This window comes from Megascapheus bottae, chromosome 11 (assembly GCF_031878675.1).
Source record: "Megascapheus bottae isolate mThoBot1 chromosome 11, mThoBot2.hap1, whole genome shotgun sequence".
In the NCBI taxonomy this organism is placed as follows: domain Eukaryota; kingdom Metazoa; phylum Chordata; class Mammalia; order Rodentia; family Geomyidae; genus Megascapheus; species Megascapheus bottae.
The window spans coordinates 23,659,027-23,673,539 of record NC_143519.1 but is presented as its reverse complement, the minus strand read 5'-3'; the positions used below and the strand labels follow the sequence as shown (position 1 = coordinate 23,673,539).

Here is a 14,513-nt window from a genome sequence, read left to right as displayed (position 1 = left end):
GGGGAAACTGGTTGCTTTTCATGGGTGGGAAATTTTATCTAGTGGGCGGATTAAAATAAAGCCATCCACCCAACAATGAGGGGTGTGAACATAATTCCCATCTATTCATTAAATCATTACATTTCAGAGTGAAAGATGCGTGTGTTGGTGAACTTGGGACTGCCTGGGTGGATATGTAGCTATTGTCTGCTCCTAAAGACAGCCAATGGAGAGAGCTTCTCCAGGATGTAGGTGGTCAGACAGGTTTGGCAGAGGGTTTGTGAAGAAAGTACCCTGGCGCCGGCTCTGCCCTCTGCCTGCTCCATTAGAGTAATTATGACTTTCCAGAGGCTCTGTCACTTGGTGGCTTTTTTCCAAAAGGATGGCAGTTCTGTGCATGGGGACACATGGCTGGAAGAAACATAAGCCTAACTAGTCTTTGTAGCTTGCCTTCCTCCCTCCCTCCCTCCCTCCTTTCCTTTTCTTTCTTTGAGTCAAAATACTTTCATAGCTTATTTTTGTACTGTAAAGTACAGTCAGAGGATGCCCAGTGGCTCCATCTAGGCGTCTGTTCCTGTCTCCCTGGCTTCTGCCAGTGAGATCTGAGGAGTAAGATTCGAAGCCATCGCAGGCAGGAAAATCTGTGAGATTCTTATTGCCAATTAACTACCAGAAAGCTGGAAGAGATGTTTCGGAAGTGGTTAGAGAGCTGGCCTTGGGTGGAAAAACTTGGGGACAGTGTCAAGGCCCTGAATTTAAGCCCCAGTTCTAGTGCCATAAAAGTAGAATAAGAATACAAGGGACTGAGTGATAACCTAAGAAAAAGTACATTACGTAAGATGGATCCAGGGTTAAGTTCCAGGTCTTGTCTAATGCAGTTTCTCAGATGACTTTGGGTACCACTGATTTTATATAAGTGCATTAGGAAAGCATAGAAAGGGGCGAGCAAGAGAGACACAAATGTTTGCAGAATGCAAGGTGTGGTTGTCTGACCACATAGTGCTCTCTCCTTATGTGTTGACTTTTGATAAGTTCAGTGGAAAACATGTGGTCGCTATTTATTTAATTCTTATGACTCACAACTCCATTATGTAAAAGGTATCACACCTTAAATAGCTTACTAATGAGTAAGATCCAACATTATTGAAAAATAAAATGAGTAGTTAGATTGGAAGTCTTAGCTGAATTCTTTTTTTTATATGCACTTGTTAATAAAGATGGGGGTCATATTTTAAAGTAGTATTTAATTAAAAAAAAAAAAAGCTAGTGGTCAGGAGTTTGACCTAGTTGTAGAGTGCTTTTCTAGTAGCATGCACAAAGACCCAGGTTTGATTCTTTGGTACCACACACATAGAAAAAGCTGGAAGTGGAACTGTGGCTCAAGTGGTAGAGCTATAGTCGTGAGAAAGCCCAAGGACAGTGCTCAGGCCCTGAGTTCAAATCCCAGGACTGGCAAACAAAAAAAAAAACCAAAATTAAACCAAAAAAAAACCAGTCTGTCTTCACTATGCTTGAGGTGCTCTGTAATTTTTGTGATGTTTTCCAGAGATAGAACTAATTTAGTAGAGTTTTATAATCTGGTGATTGAGTTTCTTCCATGAGGTAGAGGATGTCTTGCAAAGCAGAGATGGAGGGGTGAGGCAAATTCTAGAGCCTGGGTTACAGAGGGTACCCGAGGGCAGCATGTGGGTAAGCCAGGTAGGGTTCTTCTTCGAGGAAGCCACCATTCCACCTAGCTGTGTTTTACTGGGCCTGTAAACAGTTTGCTGTCTCTGGGGCTGTAAGTGTCTTGATGAAAGGATTATCTGAATTTTAGTTTATAATGTTCTTTCTTTTCAAGTGTAATTTCTTTATTCATCACTTAGTATCTGGGTAGTGGTTATAAGGGAGACTCTTGGCCAAGTGTGGTGGCTCAGATCTATAATCCTGGCTATTCAGGAGACTGAAATCTGATGTCTTGATCTCAGTTCAAAGCCAGGCCAGGGACTAAAAAATGAGAGACCCCAATTAATCTAGAATGTGAGACTCCAATTAATCTAGAAAATGGGAAGTGGGGCTATGGCTCAGGGGTAGTGCAGTAGCCTTGAGCTGAAGAACTCAGGGACAGCTCCCAGGCCTAGAGCTCAAGCCCCATGACCAAAATAATAGTAATAATAATGATAATAATAATAAAATAATAATAACAGTAGTAGCAGTAGTAGTAGTAATAGAAACCCTTGGATCATACTGATTTCCTGTCAGCTGTGCAGCACTCCCGTGGTTAATGTTACATAGAGGAAAAGATTTTGCTGGGCTTGGGTGTGTCATCTGTCTTACCCATTACTTAAGAGAATCTCTAATGAAAATTGCCTTTGATCGTCTCCCCCTCTCTCTCCATATATAACTAATTCTATGATTGCTTATTTATTTGTTTAGTTTTTTGGAGAGGGTATTAGTATGTTGCCCAGACTTGACATAGAATATCTCCGCTCAAATGATCTTCCTGCGTCAGCCTCTCTGCTGCTGGGCTTGGAAGCCTGTACCACCACAACCCTGCTAACTTTGATGTCTAAGGCAGCCATTGTTTTGTCAGTGAACAAATTCTGCATCTTGTTCTAGCAGCTTGGGGAATTGTGGAAAGATATGGGCAAGGAGCCCTGAGCTCTAGGTAGACCTGCATGGCCAATAGCAGCTATGTTCCTCTGTAGCTGTCCTGAGATCTCAGATCAGTGACTTGCAGTTCAGGATTTCAGAAGGTATGACTGGGGAAGGGGCGGGTGAACAAGAAGTGAATGTATGCTTAGACAAGCTGGTGTCACTGCTGTTGGTTTCCTGTTCTCTGGAGCTGGTGACCCAGGCCCAGGAGTTGTTTGTGGAACGGCCTTGCCTACTGTGGCTTTCTCTTCCTCTGCTGCAACTTCTCCTACATATGGAATCCCCTTTCCTGTCCTGCTACCCCGCCCTCGAGAGGCCAACTCTGGTTATTTTTCTTAAGATCATGGCTGATAGTACAGGAGGTGACCTGGCCTATGTAACTGCCTTAAGCTGAGAATTGTATAAAATATTTTTTCAATCGGGGCTCATGTCTTTGTAATCCTGGCTACTCAGGAAGATGAGATCTGAGGATCATGGCTTCAATGCATGAGCATCCATAAGACTCTTAACCTCCTTTAACAGCTGGAAGTGGAGTTGTGGATCAAGTGGTAGAATAGTAGTCTTGAGAGAAGAAGCTAAGGAAGAGTTCAAGCTCAAGTATCAACCCACATGCAAATTACATTCACTCTCTGTTGTCTTTTTGTAAGGATTTGAAAGTCTTTTCCTTAGAATGTGTCAAATAACTCTTAGGCCTACATAGTAGAGCCACTTGATGAGTAAGTTGAAGGTGAATCATCCCTCTGTACTTCACTTCGTAATGAAACTTTCAAAATTAAAGATGGAATTGAAATGAAAGGTATGGATATCCACATGATATTTCAGGTTTATGTCCTAAAGTGTTGTGATTCACTCCTAGTATATTTATCATAGTTTTCTTTTAAATATAAAATATGTCGGAACTTCAGTTTCATTTCTAACTCTTGTTGATCATCAATAAAATAATTATGTCACAGAGAGCACTCAGTTTTGGGGCTTGTATATGTTTGTTATCCTGAAAAGGTTTTAATGTAGAGTAGCATATAACTTCCCATAAGAACAGCTTTCGGTGATATATTCAAATTAGGTAAAACATTTCATGCACATTAATCAATCAGATGCTGAATTTGACTTGAGCCATCCCTGGTGAAGAAACCAATTAATATTCACACCCTGTTTTTCAGGCAGTAACAGAGAAGAACTTTCAAACCAAGGATTTTCGGGCTTCCCTAGAAAATGGTGTGCTGTTGTGTGAGTAAGTATTTAAAACATGTACAAAATAATTAAAAAAACAAAGATGTGTTTGGTGTTAGTGGATGCCTTAACCCCTCCCCCATCTTCACGGCCTCCACAGTCACAGCTGTGTCCTTGCTTGCAAGGGAGATTTGATCCCTGAAAGCGGATACCTCCAAAATACCACATGGTAGGAAGCGACTATCAGTCGCAGTATCTGAAGATAGCGTTGGTGGAATATATATTATTTTTAATTAGTAAGTAAGAAAGTTTCCATTATTGCTTAATTTGTCTGTAGGGGTGGATGTTAAGAAAGGAGTCAACGTGTGCTTCCCAGTACATAACTTACAGTGGGTAGTTCAGTACATACAATTACCTGGTATTGAAATCACTGTAAACAACTTCTTTCTTCCTTTTTCTCCTGTAAGTTGTAGTGATTGGAGTAGTGAAGTCTTTTTGCAAGCTCTAAGTGAAGTTATTACTCAAATGAATTTTTTGAGTCATGCACTACTCATTCTCCTAATAGATATTATAGAGAACCATGTTCTCTAAAATAGAACCATGGTTTCTATGAGTAAAGTAGATTGGCTCCATGACTGATGACCTGAAAAGGCTGACACTGAATGTTGAGTATACTAGTTAGTACCCCAATGAATGCATACTCTCATTAGGCAGGTATGTGATGGTTAAGCATTAGATAGGCTTCTAAGGCAAATGGGCAAAATCTTGGAGGGAGGCGTAGGTTGTGAAAGTGAGCAAAGAAATGATCAGAATTTCGTCCTTGAGTACTCACCTACATTTTTTGAAAGCACTTAAAAATTCCAATCTAGATACTTGTCACAGATGTTTATGGAATCTGTGTACATCTGAGCACTGGCTGCTCAGGCTAATTTGATTTTCCTTTTGAAGGATGTTGTTTGCAGGAAAGATTCAGAGTCAAAGGCTTAGATTCTTTGCTCCATTATTTTTGGAGGTTGGGGCACCAAACATCTGTTTACACTCGAGCAAGTGACTTGCTATTAAGCCTTATTTTCTCATCTGTAAAAATCTGAGTATCTGATCACATACTTCATAGAGATGCTGAGCTCAATGATACATATTTTGAGGTGTTTATAAAGTATCAAATTTTGTAAACGTATACATTATTGTTGTGATGCAAATCAGCTATTCTGGAAACTGCCCCATCTCCTTTGTTTTATAGCATTGTTAATTTGTTCCATATGAACTTCCTGGTATCCAGCCATTTGTGACCCACATCAATGTCAATTTTATGTGTTTTCATCTCCTTTACACCAAAACAGGCATTTGAAGAAGGGCCAGAAATACCATGAGACACAAAGTTCGTTTTTTAGATTTACAAGATCATGTGACTCAAATGGATGATTTATTCAGAGAAGGGACTTTGTGAGTTAAATATTTCCAGTTGCTCAGAATATTGTAAGGATCCCACTTTTGGGGCCATTGCCTCCATAAATAGTCCAGTAACATCTTGATAGTGGCACCTAATTTTTGAGTACATAAATATAATTTATGCACCTGCCTGATCTCAGTGATTTGAAATGGATAAAACTATTCAAAGTTGATTTAAACAACCAACTAATCATACATACAAAATACCAGTTTTGACCAAAAGTAGTGCAAGGTAAACATATAGTTTCTACCTTAATAATGACAGCAGACATTTGTATGCATGCTTAGTGATACATTAGCTGTTTTCAAAAATCATTTTAATACATCAATATTGAATAGTTCATTTTTAAGATTGTTTCCTTTGAGCTGGGTGCCAGTGGCTCATACCTGTAATCATAGGCACTCAAGATGCTGAGATCTGGGGCTAGGAGTTTGGCCTAGTGGTAAAGTGCTTGCCTAGCATGCACGGAGCCCTGGGTTTGATTCCTTGTTAGCACATACACAGAAAAAGTTGGAATTGTTGCTGTGGCTCAAGTAGTAGAGTGCTTGCTTTGAGAAAGCTCAGGGGCAGTGCCCAGGCCCAGAGTTCAAGCCCGAGGATCACAGTTCAAAGTCAGCAAGAAAGGTTTGTGAGACTCTAATCTCCAAAATTAACCACCCAAACGCCAGCAGTAGAATTGTTGCTCACATGGTAGGTTACTAGCATTGGGGAAAAGCTAAGAAACAATGCCCAGGCTCTGAGTTCAGGCACTAATACTGCCATGCACACACATGATTGTTTGCCAAATGAAATAATGCTAGCTTGGTATTTGTGCATTATCTTATAAGCCTCATTAATCTGTTCAGTCTGAAGTAATTACAGTTTGTTTATTAATGTGTAGTTTATTGTGAGGTACCAAATTATGCATATTTTATTATAACTATCCTTTCTCTAAATTATAATTATAGACACCAAACATTAATGTATTGAAAAGAAACTATAATTTGTTTTTTTTTTTTTTTTTTTTGCCAGTCCTGGGGCTTTAACTCAGGGCCTGGGCATTGTCCTTGGACATTTTTTGCTCTGCTACTTGAGCCACAGTGCCACTTCTGGCTTTTTCTGTGTATATGGTACCAGGGAATTGAACCCAGGCGAGTACTCTACCACTAGGGCACCGTCCCGGTCCCTATTTATTTTATTTTTTTTGATACTACATTGGAGCTTGATCTCTTGACTTTGAGTTCTCAATGTACTTTTTTTTTTTTTTGGATTGATATACTACCTTTTGGGCCATATATCCAGTCTGCATTTTTACCGGTTAATTGGCGATGGAGGCTCAAGGGTTTATCTGCTCAAGTTATCTTAGAACCACAGTCCTCAAATCTTAGCCTGAGTATCTAGGATTAGGTATAAGCCATGAGTGCTCTGACATTTAATCTTACTTGACTATTGAAGTAGCGTGCTTATGGTAATCATTTAACTTACGTTCGTTTTTGTTCACTGTGGGATCTAGGAGTGGTGCTTATGGTAATCATTTAACTTACGTTCGTTTTTGTTCACTGTGGGATCTAGGAGTGAAAATTGTTTTTCTTTACTACAGATGAAGAAAACAAACTTAGACATTTCCATGTTGCTTGACAGCTTATCTAGCAATAGGTAAAGAAAGATGCCAGCATTTTAAGTTCATATAGGGGACTGAAAAATTTGGAATTACTTTTCTTCATGGCTATATTTTCTGGTTTGCAGCTGTAAATCCTCTTTTTCCTTAAACCCCTTTTATTCATTTATTTTTTGACAGTATTTTGGGATTCTAACTCAGGACCTTAAGCTTGCTAGTTAGGTACTCTGTTGTTGGGAGCCAGAGTGGAATCAAACTGTACCTTGACTTGCATCAGACAATGGCTTTATTGTCTTATTGTTTTCTGGCCCTATTCTATGTAAATGACCTGAGAATTACCATATGAATGTAACACCTGGAGGTTCCCGGGGTCTGGAGGAGGGAAGAAGCGGGAGTGAAAAATAAACGCGGCAGTCTTTACCTGGACTGCGGACATCCCGGACCCGGTGTGTCTGTCTCTCTTCTATTTCTTCCTAGTCCTTGCCCCCTATTTCAGGAACCCCAATCTGCGAACCCTGGTTTGCTGCCGGTTGGCCCAGCACTCTGTCACTTGAACCATGTTCTGGTCTTCTGCTTTAGTTTTTTTTTTTTTTTTTTTTTTTTGGAAATTTATGTGAGCCTGGACCTTGATTCTCCATGACAGACATGAGTCTGTCCTCCCCAACACATGCTACTATAGAACTTTCAATTGGTTGAGATGCTACCTATTGAACTCTTTTGCCTGGGCATGGCTTCAGTCTATGATTCTCCCGGTTATAGCTTCCTGAGTAGCTAGTATTATAGTGTGTATACTATATATAATATTATAGTATTGCTGGTATGACCAGTATGGAGAGGGTGTCCTCATCTGGCCAATACAACATCATTTTTCGTGTGTGCTGCTACTAGGGCTTGAAGCCTGGAGCTTGTCCTATTTGTTCATGGCTGGTACTCTACCACTTGAGCCATGGCTCCAGTTCTGGTTTTTGGCTTTGAACTATGATTCTCAGATCTCTGCCTTCCTAGTAGCTAAGATATAGATGTGAACTGCTAGCTCCTGCCTTGATCGATCATGGGGCTTGAACTCTGGGTCTGGGCACTGTCTCTGAGCTCTTCAGCTCAAGGCTAATGCTTTACCACTTTGAGCCACAGTGTCACTTCCTTTTTTTCTTTTCTTTTTTTTCTTGGCCAGTCCTGGGCTTGAGCTCAGGGCCTGAGCACTGTCCTTGGAATTTCTCAAGGCTAGAGCTCTACCACTTGAGCCTCAGCATCATTTCCGGCTTTTTTCTATGTATGTGGTACCAAGGAATCGAACCCGGGTCTTCGTGCATGCTAGGCAAGCATGCTACAACTAGGCCAAACTCCCGGCCCCTTTTTTTTTCTTTTTTAAAAGAAGTATAATCAGGTGAAGGCTTGTTTGGCAAGCATCAACTTAAGAACTCATGGCAGTTGTGGCAGACATCTGCTACCAGTTCAGATCAAGTTCTGAGGTTATTTTTTGTATTGTGGCCTCAAACTCACACCACCTGTATGCTTCCCACACTTTGGTGAAAACCACCCTAAACATAAATCATGACAAGTAGAACAGGCAGTATTTCAGTCATATGGCCTCTGAGAAGTAAATGGCAGTGAGCCTCTAAAAAGGAAAATGCTCTGATTGATGTGTAAATGTGTAAGATGGAACAACTATCAAAGATGGTTAGCCAGAAGTTTGTTCTGAAGTATGGTTTATATGTATAAAGGCTGTCAGGTGAACATGTTTGCTATGAAAATACTGTTGGCTATGAAATTGCAAGCCTGTGGGAATTCTGTATGGGCAGAAGTAAGTTACGTGCGTGCGTGTGTGTGTGTGTGTGTGTGTGTGTGTGTGTATGTATGTGTATCTATCTATCTATCTGTATGTGTGCATGTATGCTGGTCCTGAGGCTTGAATTTGGCTTGGGCAGGTCCCTGAACTTCTGTGCTCAGGGCTAGAGCCCAACACTTGACCTATACTTGCACTTTCTACTCTTTTGGTAGCTAATAGTAGGTTAGAGCCTCACAGATTTTCCTGCCTGAGCTGGTTTCAAATCTGAGTAGGTAGGATTATAGGTGTGAGCCAGGAGTACCCAGTTATCTCACAAACTTTAATATACCAACTATCAACAGCCAGAAAATTAGATGAGAACTCAGGGAATAAAAGTGATGCACTGTGAAACTTGGAGTGATGAGCAAGCTTATGTGTAGGTGGATGGCAGATATTAACCTAACACCCATTGTGTTAGTCAAATTCTTATGACAAATACCAAGAAAAACAACTTAAAGGGTGGAATTGTTTACTCTGCATGATGAATCAGGTGTGTGTGTGTGTGTGTGTGCATGTGTGCACACGCATGTACATACCAGTATCAGAGCTTACCCTTAGGACTTAGAACTTTATATTCTTGATCTGCTTTCATACTTGTGGTTGGCACTCTACTACTCAAGCCATGACTACTGACTGATATTTTTCTGGTTAATTGATGATGGAGTCTCATGGGCTTTTCTGCTTGGACTGGCCTTGAACCACATTTCTCCAGTGCTCAGCCTCCTAAGTAGCTAGGGTTATAGGTGTGAGATGCCAGTGCATGGCTTGAGTCAGAGCTCTGAGTCCATGTTTGCCTGTTCCATTGCTGAGGGCCTGTGATGATGCAGAATGTGGTGGTGGCAGAAGTATGTGGTGGAGCAAAGTTCTTCACTTCATGGTGTCAAGGAAACCAAGAAAAGAAGGACCAGGGGATGATACATCTTTCCAGAACAAACTCCCAGGGACCTGTTTCCTACAACCACCTCCTCCTTTTCACCCCCTCCCAGAAATGTCATCAGAGGAATCCACTCCTAAGATGAGGGGTCTTAGGATCCAGTCACTTGCTCCACACTCTCAGCTAGCTAAGTTGGAGGCATGGCTTGAGCCATCGTGCTCTAGCTGAGCAAGGCAGTTTAGCAATGGAAAGGCCCTTACTTCAAACCTTAATACCACAAAAGAAAGAAAATGTAATGAAATCCCATAGGAGACTGTCAAAATTTGCTGATGTTGGGAGATATCTATTTGGAAAAAATGGCTGACATAAATGTGTATGTGTAAATGACTAATGGACTAATTTATACACGAAAAAGTTTTATACAGTGCCTCAGTACATTCTTCCTCTTTTTGTTCCTTTTTGAAATTGTTGGTGATGGGAAGGGATATGGTGACCCTCAGTCTTGTACCCTGGCTGAGGAGCTTCCTGACGATAGGAGAAAAAGGAAGTTTGGCACTTGGAGCTAGTTTCTGAAGATGAACATGCAGAGAATGTCAAATTTTAGCTCTCCTAAGAACCTCTTTTAGCCAGGCAACGCTGCACATTGAACTTTATGGTTTCCCAAGTGTCACACCAGAGTTATCTATAATTAGGACACATTTTCAGATAAAAAGGCCTGAAGATATAGCCAATTTCTCAGCATATGCAACTCAGCCTGTTTGGAGGGAGCAGGCAGTGTGTTTGGATGTGTGAGAGGAAGAAGAAAACTTGAGGGGTAAGCAGAGGTCTCAAAGAATTTTTTAGTTCATTCAGGCAGTGAAAAGAAAATGCCCCAAACTGGATAGCTTATATACACAGAACTTCTCATAGTTTGGGGAAGTCTTAAATCAATGTCTGATATGAGCCTACTTCATTTTTTTTTTAAAGACAGTCCTGGGGCTTGAACTCTGGGCCTGGGCACTTTCCCTGAGTTGCTTCTACTCAAAGCTAGTGCTCTACCACTTGAGCCACAGTGCCACTTTTGGCCTTTTTTAGTAGTTTATTGGCAATGAGAGTATTATGGACTTTCTGCCAGGTCTGGCTTCAAACCATGGTCTTCAGATTTCAGCCCTCTTGAGTAGGATTACAGGTATGAGCCACTGGTACCCAGCTGAGGCTTCTTTTTGTTTTTTTTTGGTGCATCATGGGGCTTGAACTCAGCCTGGGTGTTGTCCCTGAGCTCTTCAGCTCAAGGCTACTACCCTACCCCTTGAGCCACAGCCCCACTTCCCATTTTCTAGTGAGTAGCTAGGATTACAGGCATGAGCCACACACCCAACCTGCTTCTTTCTTCTTAGGCAGACATCTTGTGGTTACGCACAGTATAACCAATGGCAGTGCTAAGTGATGTCATCATCTCTCAGATGCTTTTCTTCTAATGCCATTAATCTAGAGGTTAGGATTTGGATGGGTGAATTTTTGGGGAGGCCACAGCATTGTGAGTTGAAGAAGAGAGGGGTTATGGCACTTGTCCTAGGTCCCATTGGAGAGCTCAGTTAAGTAGATATTCTGGTTATAATGTCACAAAAAAGAATAAACCTCTGAAGTACTAAGCAAGGCATTACTGGGTTCACATCATGGCTTAAGGGAAGACTTCGGGATGGAAGGTTAAAATTCTGCTCTGCACGAGGCTACTTTTAGTTCCAGGGATCTGGAAGATTATGCTGTCTGATTCTTGCCTACAGCCAGTGACCCAGGTCAAGTTGAAGAATATTTACTGTGCAAAGTTCTTTTTTGTAAAAGCTAGTGTTTCAATAGATGGCATTTGTATATAATTTGACATGAGACTGTGATCTATTATTTTAGGTGAATTGAAATTTCATTGTGTGTGTGTGTGTCTGTACGTATGTGCCAGTCACAGCTCTACTTCCTGCTTTTTGGTGGTTAACCGAGATAAGAGTCTCATGGACTTTCCTGCCCAGGCTGACTTCAAAGCATAATGTCACCTTGAAGCATGATCTCTGTCTTCTAAGTAGCTAAGATTACAGGTGTGAGCCACTGGAGGCAAGCTTCATTTTATTTTTAAGTGTAGATTTTATAAAACCCCCTTCCCCTCTCTCTAGAAGAAATACTTTAAAAGTTCTTCCTTTCATTGCATAGGAAAATACTTGCTCATAATTCATAATGTGATTATGTGTTCCATATTAACCAAAAGGCTATCTAGTGCTTAGACTCTATAGCTATTGTAACAAAATAAAATCGCCTTTTCCTCTAATGACTCATCTTTTTTTAGAGGGTGGTTTTTATGTTAAGCAGAAGTGCTGTTTTTTTCCTCGTGGTTATTTCCGTGTTTGCACACGTATAGGAGGGCTCACGACTGGCAAGAGACTAGTGCCCTGTGTCTGTCTTGCTTCTAAGTTATAGCTCTGGCAAACCCTACTGATGATGTATCTCTGGCGTTTCCTTCATCTTCTATCCTGCCCCACATTTCCCTGGGGCTGACTTAATTGTGAGGAAACTTGTTTTATTATTCATTCTTTAAGCTGAATGAAAAAAAAAGTCCTGCAGTTTCTAGCCCTGTAACAAACATAAGTGATATAAACAGATGAAATGAATGACCTGACCAAAGTGACCAGTGACTCACACAAGTGCAGCGGAAATTCACAACGCTCTTCCTTTAAGAGGGTAACGATTCCCAGACTCTTCTAACGCCACAGTGCCCTAGCTCATAGTAGCTTTTAGTCTATACAACTGAAAAAAAAACAACAACCCACGTTGTTTAAATCAAAGTTACTCTTTAAAAGTCATCAGCAATCTAGTTGTCACCAGCTGTAACTAATTTCATGATTCACACTCTGCCTGAATTATGTGCCACTAGGTACTGCTTCAGCCATGAGCACTGTAGTCACTGAAGAAATGCCACTCATAATAATACATGCACAGAAATAGCTAGTTCATAGGGAAAAATCTTTTTTCCACCACCCCTTTTCCTTCTTCTTCCTCCTCCTCTTCCTCCCTTCCTCCTTCTCTTTGCTGGTATTAAGGTTTGAACACAGGGCCTTTTTGCTCATGCTGGTACTCTACCACTTGAGTCACACCTCTACTTCCCATCTTTTTTGATAGTTACTTGGAGTTAAGAGTGTCGAGAATCACGATTCTTAGATTGCAGTCCCCTGAATAGCTAGGATTACAGGCATGAGCCACCTCTGCCCAGCAGGAAAATCATTTCTTAGCAATTTGCTCCATTCTCTTCTGCTCCTTAGCTAGTGATTACAAATGTAAACATTAAGGGAGAAAGCCTTTCTTTCTACATGGCATCCAAAGTACAAGTGAGAGATGAGGACTTGTAGAGTTACAGGTGTTGAAAGTTTAACGGTGAGAAGTTGGGCCTAAGAGTACAGCTTGCTGATGTAGTTTACTTGCTTAGCACACATGAAGGCTTGGGCTTGATCCCAGTACCCCACCTCCACCTCCATTCCTGAAGTTGAGGGGATGGTTTTATAATTGATACTGAATTGTCTAAAAATCTTTTGGTGAACAGACTTTAAAAACAGGAAAATACCTTTTGTTTGCCAGACTAAATCTTCACAAGCCACTGTTTTGTCATTTTGAATCCTGTTCAGCAACATTCTGTGGGCTATTAAATTGAGACTTTTGTCTTTTTAAATTCTTAGCAAGCTCAAGTGTATATAGAAATCTCTGGAATGTTGAAGGAGTAACATTCCAGAGCTTCAGTTATGTTTTTCTGCTGCACATTATATACAGGCAACAAGTAAACTAAAATGTTTGATTTCTTTAAAAAAATTGTCTTTATTTGTTTTCCTTTTTGGAGGTCTGTTACAGAATAAAGAATTGTTTATTTTGTGGGTGCAGTATTGAATAGGAAAATCATGTTTCAAGATGTTATTTTCTGTTCTTGATTAATGATTAATTATCCAAACTAGTGTTAAGAGAAAAACATTGAGTATTGAATTACTACCGGGCCTGGCACTATAATAGTGAACAGTAAAGTAATGAATTGGAAATAGTCTAGATATAGCAACAAAATTGTATTCTTAAGTATGACTGTCAAAGCAGGGTTTTCTTTTCAGCGTTTTAGAGTATAGAAACACTCTTTTGTATTGTCTTTCGTAATAAACTTTAGCATTGAATTTTAAGGTAATTTGAAAGAATTCTGGTACATTTAATTGTTGCCTAGTTATTCTGCTATGGGAACAAAGAATGAAGTTGAGCTAGTTATTCATAAGAGCTGGTTAATTATTTGCATGAGTTTCCTTGCATCTTTTATTTTTAAATTTAATTTTCTCATTTTTTTTCCAGTACTGGGGCTTTTACTCAGGGCCTGAATATTGTCCCTTAGCTCTTGTCTCAAGGTTATCCCTTTATCACTTGACCCACAGCTCTACCTCTAGCTTTATGCTAGAAAATTGGAGATAAGAATCCCATAGGCTTTCCTGTCCAGGTTGGCTTTGAACCACAATCCTCAGATCACAGTCTCCTGAGTAGCTAGGATGATAGGTATGAACCAGCAGTGATCATCTTCCTTGCATACTTTACATGAGACAAAACAATGTGATTTCAAAGCTAAAAAAAAGATCTGTTTGGTTAAAAAAAGATTAATAGGAAAATGTAAGCTAAAGTAAGCTACTTAACCTGGTTTTTGAAACAGAACTAAGTAGAATCTTTCTTTAATAACTATGAATAAATATGAAGCATTTTTTTCTGCCAGTGTTGGGGCTTGAACTCAGGATTGGTGCACTGTCTTTGAGCTTTATTGCTCAAGGATAGTGCTATATCTTTTGAGCCATAACTATACTTCTGGCTTTTTTTGGGGGGGGGGATAATTAACTGGAAATAAGAGTGTCATGGAGTTTACTGTCTGGGCTGATTTTGAACTGTGTTTCTTCGATCTCAGCCTCCTGAGTAGTTAGGATTACACATGCAAGCTACTGGTGCCCAGCAGTAT

The 14,513-nt window shown here is 40.3% G+C and overlaps 1 protein-coding gene across 4 annotated transcripts in view; it reads left to right on the top strand.

Moving 5' to 3' along the window:
• The first annotated feature begins 3,773 nt into the window (after nucleotides 1–3,773).
• Nucleotides 3,774–14,513, top strand: part of Lmo7 (LIM domain 7) — a 144,333-nt gene continuing 133,593 nt past the window's right edge. For 3 of the 4 annotated variants that reach the window (XM_090342022.1, XM_090342019.1, XM_090342018.1), the window contains exon 1: nucleotides 3,774–3,844. The gene's annotated coding sequence lies outside the window, so the exon portion shown is untranslated. The remainder of the gene's footprint in view (nucleotides 3,845–14,513) is intronic. The other variant, XM_090342023.1, reaches the window with a different exon arrangement.